The 8,559-nt window shown below is 47.9% G+C and overlaps 1 long non-coding RNA gene across 1 annotated transcript; it reads left to right on the top strand.

The window, feature by feature from the left end:
* Positions 1 to 801: 801 nt before the first annotated feature.
* LOC139075648 (uncharacterized) lies at positions 802 to 8,154 on the top strand. Its single transcript, XR_011526260.1, has 2 exons — positions 802 to 2,063; positions 7,470 to 8,154. It is a non-coding gene; the product is annotated as an uncharacterized lncRNA (long non-coding RNA).
* The last annotated feature ends 405 nt before the right edge of the window (positions 8,155 to 8,559 follow it).

Raw genomic sequence — 8,559 nt, forward strand, 5'->3', positions numbered from 1 at the left:
GCGCTGCGTGCTTCCAGTCCTGGCCTAACTGGTACCTTACAGCCACGGTCAAAGTCAGTTGTCGTGACTTTCCTGGGCTTTGCAGTGGGCTGGTCTCAGGCCATCAGCTGTCACCTGCACAGTCGGTAACTTTCACTGACCTCTGGGAGACGTCTACCATCTGAGATTATTCTAGAGTGCAGCTATTAGGTTTCATGAACTTTTTTAAAAGTTTCCAATTTTGAAGAGTAAAACGAGTTTTTGATGCTTTATAAGGCGGGGGGAGTATTTGTTGGGCACCTAGTTTGTTCCTCGACACTGAGATGCTTTACTTTCGCTATCTAAATTGATTCTTAGGGCCTGCAGAAATAGCTGGGCTGTCCTGTGAGAAACCTGAGGCGGAGAGGTCTCGGAACCTTCCCCCATCAACACATCCCCATGCAATGAAGCAGGGATCCAAACCCCGCCCTTCAGACCACCTGCTCTCTGCCCCATCGCGCTTTCTCTGGTTGCCGTTGGCCAGTTCAGATTCTGCTTGGTTCTGTGCCATGTGCCACCTCAGACTACGATCATTTTGTAACGTTATCAGTAGGACCAACCAAAGCCAGAGTCGAGGCCCATTATTGTTTCCAATGTTTTTCTACATTTGTTTTAAGGCAGTGAAATTGCCTTGGAGTTTTTGGCACAATTACGTATCTCATGTTCCAGATTTGACAGTTCCTGTCTGTTCCTGTCTGTGTCACACTCCTTCCTCCCACCCCACCTGGCCTCAGGTAAACCAGGGAGAGAACTGGAAAGGCTTTTTTGTGAGTCACCCTGGCCAGGGCGAGAACATCCAGAGAAGCAGCCTCACGCATGCTGGAGTCAGAACATCCCTGACATTGGAAGGCTCAGACCGGTAACCCTCACAGAACGGGCCAGAGGGAACTGCACAGCATTTAAACTGAGTGCAGATGCTGGGTGTGAGGGGCTGGGGACGGGGAGATGTTCCCCTGCTGGGGAGTCACAGCAGTGGGGGAGGAGGAAGGAGGGAGGAAGACCTCAGAAATCAGCGCTCCTGTGCCAGCCAGCAGGGACGCCGGTGATCCAAGCCAGTGTTGGTGACACTCAATAAACTCAGTGGGCTCCAGCTGGATGTTTACTACCTGCCGAGGGACAGTTGGAGAGTTTAGACCTGCTCACCTGTCTGCGGATTATCTGAGGACACATCCCATCCAAAGAGCGATTTGAAGAGGACTTGTCCCTTGACAGTTATCTAATTAGGGCTCAGCTATAAATATGCAACCAAATGGTGGCTGAAATTGCACGTCCCATCAGAGCTTAATGACATAATTTCATTTGTGTTTCGTTACAAACAAGGGTCTGAGTTCTGACAGCGGCCGCCACTGGCAACAGATCAGCATTGTTGATTAGAGGCCACTAGTTTGACAGAAAGCAGACGGGTGGTTGCCCTGAGACCAGGGCGAGGAGGGCGGAAGGACAGAGGGGCCCGGAAACCATGGGGTCCTAGAGGCTGCTTATCTGGCCTGTGGTCCAGGCCCCCGGTGCACACACACGTCTGACACATCAGGGTGTGGGCCCTGTGCACTTCGATTCTCACGTCACGAGGGCTGCGGCCTCTTCACTCCTGCTCCACAGTAAGTTATCTTCGAACATTTTGTGACCGCAAAACAAACCTTAGAGTTCTAGGGTCTTAACAAAAGTTATATTGTTAGAAACGGGCACGAACGTAAAAGTCAGGGAGAGAAAGGGGAGCTAACGTTCCTGAGCCGCAACCACAGCCTTGCAAATGTCGTCCGATTTGACAACCACAGCGGCTGGGAACCCAGGAGAGACATTGTCCCCATTTTACAGATGACGCACGGAGGCTCTGAGAAGCTCCAGAGCCTCAGTGGTGGAACCAGTCTGTCCGTCTGATAATTCCTTCTGTCGTTTTCAGCATCCCATGCTGTGAACCACAAACTCCAGTGCCATCTTCATTTTCCACAGATGGGAAGGACCCATTGGTCCCCCATTCCTAGCACCTGCTCACTTCTCTGTTTCTTCTTTCTCCTGTTCGGGCTTTGGCGTTTGGTGATCATAGGGTAAGTATACTTCTGCATTCTGCTGTTTTCATTTTGCATTGTTGGCAAATATTTTCCCATGTTGTTCATACTTCTCATTTTGAAAATCTCCATGAATCCCATTGAGTTGATGCCTCAGAACAATGTACTTGATCCTATTGTTAGACAGCGAGGTTGTTTCCAGGGTTTAGCTACTATAAATTATGTGGTGACCAGTTTATAAACAGAAGACAGTGTCAGGTAGGGGATGAGAATACAGCCCTGCAGTCAGACTGCCACGCAATAGCTGTGTGACTTTATGTAGGTGGTTTCATCCCTCTGCGCCTCCATTTCTTAGTATATAAAGTAGAGATGATAAGAGCACTTGTCTTGGGGGCTCTGGGTCCCTAGCACAGGCAGGTCTGACTCTGCTAACACAGCGTCCGGGGTCCTTTGCTTTCCCATTTCAAGCAGCAACATGTCTGGTGACTTGGAACGTTCCTCTGAGATGGAAAGTGCATTTGTTTTTCTAAGGCTGCGCTGACTAATGACCAAACTTGGTGGCTTAGAACAGCACAAACTTACTCTTTTCAGCTCTATAGAGAGGAGCCGAACACGTTCTCAGTGGGCTCAAATGAAGGCATGTCCCTTCCTGGAGAGCCCAGGGAAGAAGTTGAGTCCTCGCCTTTTGCAGCTCCAGAGGCCACCTGCTTGGCTCACGGCCCGTCCTCCAGCTCGCAGTCCACAGTGCCAGGCACTCCTTCTCCCGTTGCCTGTCCCCGCTCTTCTCGCCTGATTCCCTCGTCCATTTTTAGGGCCGTTAGACTCACCTGGACAACCCGAGATACTCCCCCTATGTTAAAGTCAGGTGATGCAAAACCTTAATTCCATCTCTAAGCTTAATTCTCTTTTGCCTCATAACCTGGCATATTTACGGGTTCTGGAGATCAGGACGTAGATATCTTTGGGAGACATCATTCTGCCTGCCACATGCTGATGGGGCTAGAAGCCTGGACTCTACGGGTCCCAGGCTCCCTTGCTAGGCGACTTCCAACTAGAGTCGGCCGATGAGAGGCCCCGGCAGCAGATTAGAAGGTAGAAGCCCTTGCATTCCTGGAGGTGGCTCTGGGGCGGCAGCGGCCCTGGGTCCAGCAGCATCGGGCTGACCTCGGGTTGTGGCCCCAGCCCAGGGTACTGACAGCTTCCTTTTCTCTGCGTGGTACCTTGGCCTGCTCTGCCCCTCCAGCCTGGAAGTAGTAGCAACTTCCTGATCTCTAGGTCACACCCCCTCCCTGTGTCCCCTCCCACAACTTGTCACAAGCTCTGTGCAGGCAAGGCTGGGAACCACACAGCCATACCTCCTCCCGTGGCTGTGGCCAAGGTGAAATTGGGTACACGTGAGTGCCCCTGGTGTAGTACCTGATGCTTTAGAAATGCTTAACATTTCTCAATTATACATGATTTTAGATTTTAGGTTTGTTGGCCTTTGCTATGCTAAGGATTTAAATTTTCAACGAGATAGTCAAATGCCCTTTTCCACGGAAATTTCTTCTACTGATTCCACTTTGAAGAAGTTAGCTTCTCTCTGAGGTTGAGATAAATATTCAAATCTATTTTTAGCAAGTTTCCCGTATTTAAAATTATTTATTTCCTTGAAGCATCTGGAGTCTATTTTGGGGGCATGATGTTAGATGTAGGTCTAAATTAATTTCTGCATCCCTGTGCAATTAGCGCGACTTCATTCAATAGCGCTTTATCTCCCCAGCGTTGGGTGTTGCTTATTTTAGTGCGTATTAAGTTCTCATACATCTGTCGGGGGCTCTGATCTGCTGATCCACACAGCCGAATAAGGACATCCTGCGGTTCTGAGAGTGTCATTCTGCAGCCTCAGATGTGAATGACAACTTGTTTGGGTAACTCATTCTCAGAGCACATCGCTTTCTGCCGAGCTGGGGCCTATAGATACATTTCTTTTGTCTTTGGGAAGTTAAGTTATGGGAGGAATCAGAGGCAGCTATGATTCATACCTTTCATTGTAACCTGCCTTTCTGCTTGGGTGATTGCTGAATTCTCTCTTTTCCCTGAGGTTTAAAATTTTTATGAGACGCCGTCTTGGTGGCTGTCTCTGATTGTAAATTTCATCTCTGTGACCCTCTTCTGCTCCCAGTTGTGGTTCTTGTTTCAAGTATCATTCTCCTTCTAGAATCTTGATTTTATTTTCTCATGATTCTTTTGTTTTCTGATAGTGACTTTAATTGCTCTATTGTGATTTTTACTCCATGGCTTTCTTTAAAATAACCGTCATCCTGGTTTATTCTTGTTTACCTGCGGTGATGTCCTTTTTCATTTCTTGGAGAAAAGATGCCAGCAACTCTCTAAATTCTTACCCTCATGTGTGATGGAAATGTCAGGGTGTGTAACTTTGAGCTCTCACTGTTTTGTTCCTAGGTGGGGTGAGTTTTGCTAGCAGCCATCATGTCTTTCTGCCTTGCTGTCCTTCGCACATGAGCTTGTTTCCCATCCTCGCTGCCTCATTCATGCTTGTGCCTCAGGCCACGTCCTCTTGCCAGGGAGGAAGAAGGGGGAAGGGCAGGGGAGCCAGGAGCTTTCTCTTCCCATAAGGGAAGGGACACATGGATTTTTGCTTATATCTCACTGTTCAGTACTGTTTAGTTTCCTAGGGCTGCAGTAAAAAAGTACCACAATCCAGGTGGCCTAAGACAACAGAAATCTCTTCTCTCTAGTTCCAGAGGCTAGCAGCCTGAAATCGAAGTCTCAGCAGGGCCACGCTCCCTCTGAAATCTCTAGGGGAGCATCCTTCCTTGCCTCTTCCAGCTTCTGGGGTTGCCGGCATCCTTGGCGTTCCTTGGCTAGTAGACACATCCGTCCCATCTCTGCCTCTGTCGTCACGTGATGTTCTCCCATGTGTTTCAATCTCATCGGCTCTTTTCTTCTTATAGGCGGTCAGATTGGATTAGGGCCACCCTGCTCCAGAATGACCTCATTTTAACTAAGTGCGTCTCAAAGGCTATAGTTCCAAATAAGGTCATACTCACAGGTATCTAGGGTTAGGACTTCAACGTATATTTTGAGGGGAACACGATTCAACCCACAAGAAGCACCATGTCACATGGCCACCCTTAGCAGCAAGGAAGCTTGGAAGACTGGAAATGGAATCTATTTAGCTAGACACACTGACATCTCCCCCTTTTTGGAGTTCCCTTAGTAAGTAAAACAAGGAGAAGGCATATCTAGCCAGTAACTAGCCGCGTCTGCCATAGCGGTCTAAGCAAAAGCCACAGCCTCGCCCAGGCAGGCTGAGAGCTCAGTCTGGCAAACTCCTGTTTACCCGGAAATCAGACTTTTCTGGCCCTCTGCAACCTTCTGATTATGGACATGAAGCCAGAAGGTCTCTGTGCAACCAAAACCTCATGCCCAGGTCCACTATTCCATAAGATAACCTCTCTCATGGTCGCTCAAGAATACTTTTTCTTTTTTTTTTTTTTAAACAGGCTTGGTTTCTTGATTTCTGATGTTGCAACCTACATTAACAGCCAACAAATCCCAGAAATTAGTGACAATTGGCAACAGTAAGAGCAGCCTATTAGTCCTTGTTGATGGCAATGAGGAATGAAAATGGAGAGTATGTGCTTTAAGTTGTCTTTCTAAGCGGTCCAGGCAATGCAAGGCAGTCTGGGTCCCTGAGCACGGGGCACACTCGCACACTCAAGAGAACGTGGGGGTGCGCCCTTCCATGATGACTGTCTTCCATTCATTACTGGCTGAGGGCACAGGGCCCGGGGGGCCAAGGGGGACATGGAGGGTTGCACCACGGGGCAACAAGGAAATGGCACGTACCTCGGTGATGTGTTCTGTGCAAATTCCCATCAAATGTTTCACTCCTTAAAAGGGTAAACCAGTAATTTGAAAACCTTAATTATGCCAAATAGCTTATTTTCTAAGTTGCTTAGAGGGAGAACTGGGTTTGAACATGAGTCCCACTGTATATTGGGGTGTGTGGCAAGTTACTTAACCTTAAGCCTCTCAGAGCCCTCTCTCCGCATTCATGAAAATGAGGCAGAACTGCCCTCTCTTACGAGATTCAGGCATCCTGTACCCAACAGCCTCCTGACATCTCTGCTTGGACTCTCCGCCAGCTCCCAGGCCGTCCCCCTCCCAGGCCTCTCTGCCTTCAGATGTCAGCATCCACCCAGAGCACAAGGCAAAGGGCTTCATCCTTCATTTCTCCTTCCCTCTCTCCATTGTCCCAACCCGCCAGCCAGCCCTGCCAAGAGGCTGTCCTACCTCTAAAAGATGGCTTTTTCCATCTCTACCACCATGAGCCTGCCCTTAATTAATTAAGGGTCACCTTAAATAAGGTAATTAATTAATTAAGGAGTAACTTACTCTTTCCCCAGGTCACTAGTCTCCCTGATCCATTCTCCAGACAGCTGTAAAAATGATGTTTTTAAGTGTTCATGAGACCAAGCCTCTCCTTTGTTTAATCCTGTGAGATCGAGCCCTTTCCTTCCCCTCGACCTTGCCTCTTCCCACTCCCCCCTCCCCGACTACACTCCTATCACATTGGTCTTCCCTCTGTTCTCGAACACACCCAGCTCCTCCTAGCTCCGGGCCTGCCTTGCTCTCCGAGATGAGCTCATTGGGGAAGGGACGATGCTGAGGGTAGGATGGGTCTGATTTCATGAGTCATGGGGACCAGTTCTGGTGCTCCCTGCTCACGTTTAGTCATGAAATTAATGAGCAAATTAACTGGGAACTGATTATTCCAAAAATAAATTATAAATTCAACTTCTTTCTTTTGGCTTAAAGCCTTTGAAGTCCCACAACTTTTCTTGATAAGAATGAAAAGAAAAGAGACATTTGCAATTGTAATTTTTACATCACTTTTATATAAAACTACAAAAGAAAGAATAAGAAATATCAGCAAGATCAAAGGAAATAGAAAAACTACAAAGAGGGGAAACAGTGCTATTTTGCTATTTTGTTTACAGACTATTCAGAAAGACACGAATAATACATAAGAAAGCGTACTGATTAGTTCAGGAAAACAGAGGGTTGGTACTTTATTATTATGAATGAAGGCTGTACGTGGGCTGGGAGTCCAGAGGGAACGGTGCTGAATCAGTGCACGGAAGAAATCTATGAATGAGGAAACCATGAAACCAAGCTGGTCAGAACTGTGTAGGAAGTGAGTTAATTCTGCGGGGACCTCTTCTCTGGGGTGAAGTTCATGGGCATTGTGACAGATATTCCAATTCCCCAGGTTTTTTTTGCTTACTTTTGGTTTTGTGATGCTATTCCAGAGGGTGGAGACTGCTAGAATCTCATCTAGGTTCCTAGAATCCCAGAATTCGGGCACAGCTTTCTTTCGCCTCTCTTGTATGTTGCACTTCATCTTCAGACCTCTTTTTCTCTTCCTTTCTACAGAGGGAAAGAAATGACCCCTCTCACTAAAAGTGAAACAGAGAAACCCAAGATTAATAGAAAGAGAAGTGTGATGCCGTGTGCAGAATGCACTGAAGAGGAGAGATCCTTGTGGACACAGGACCAGCTGGACTTTGAGGCTGTCTCCAGAGAAGATCTCTAAGTTTCATGTAATATGCACAGGCTCATGACAGTGGCCTCACGAGTCCCCATCTTCTGGAAGAGCACATCAGATCCTGTAGGACAAGGCTAGAAACAATGGTAGATGAAGACCCCAGCAAAGGAGAGGACTCTCCCTCTCTCTCTACTCATCCACCTACCCATCCATCCATCCATCCACCCATCCTTCCTTTCTTCCTTCTGTCCATCCATCTGTCCATCATCAACCTCCTTCCAGAAAAGAGGAGAAATCTTGCAAATATACAAATAATACTTCAAGATAGATATGTAAAGTTCATAATAAGAAAGATACAGAAAAGGTAAAATAAGTATAGGAAAGTAAGCTGAAGCCAGGAGTGAGTCTGTCCCACAAAATATCTGCCTCTACATCCTAAGCCCCTGCTAGGGATGAGGCACATCCTGGCTCTGGGCTTTCCAGCAGCCGATGGGAATAGGGAACATGACGACATGATTGCTCCCTTGACTCTCAGTGTCTGTAAGGTAAAAATAAACCCGTTGCCAAGGAAAAGCGTGGCTCCGACTGTTTCAGAGACCAGTGCGAGTTTTCCTGGGGCTTTTGTAGAAGAGGAGGGTTGAGGTTTAGCCAGGAACCAAGCTCCTGGGCTAGTGATCGATGCCCAACCCCTGTTAAGGGGAGACTGTGTTGTTAAAGTAATTAAACAAGTAGGCCATTAGGCTGAGGTCAGTAGAGAAGGGATGATGCTGAGGCTGGGACGGCTCTGATTTGTTGAGCCATCAGGACTGGCTCTGGTGCTCTGGAGGTGGGGCGTATGGGAGGTGTCGACATGGCCCAGCACCCTGAGGTCATCCTCCCAGCCTGCTGGCCTTCTCTGGGTCTTCAGCAGGACCATGAGAAGAGGCTTTAATGCCTTAGCAGCCTAGGTCAGCAAACCAAAACCTAAGCCTGTATAGC

This window comes from Equus przewalskii, chromosome 14, assembly GCF_037783145.1.
Source record: "Equus przewalskii isolate Varuska chromosome 14, EquPr2, whole genome shotgun sequence".
Lineage (NCBI taxonomy): Eukaryota > Metazoa > Chordata > Mammalia > Perissodactyla > Equidae > Equus > Equus przewalskii.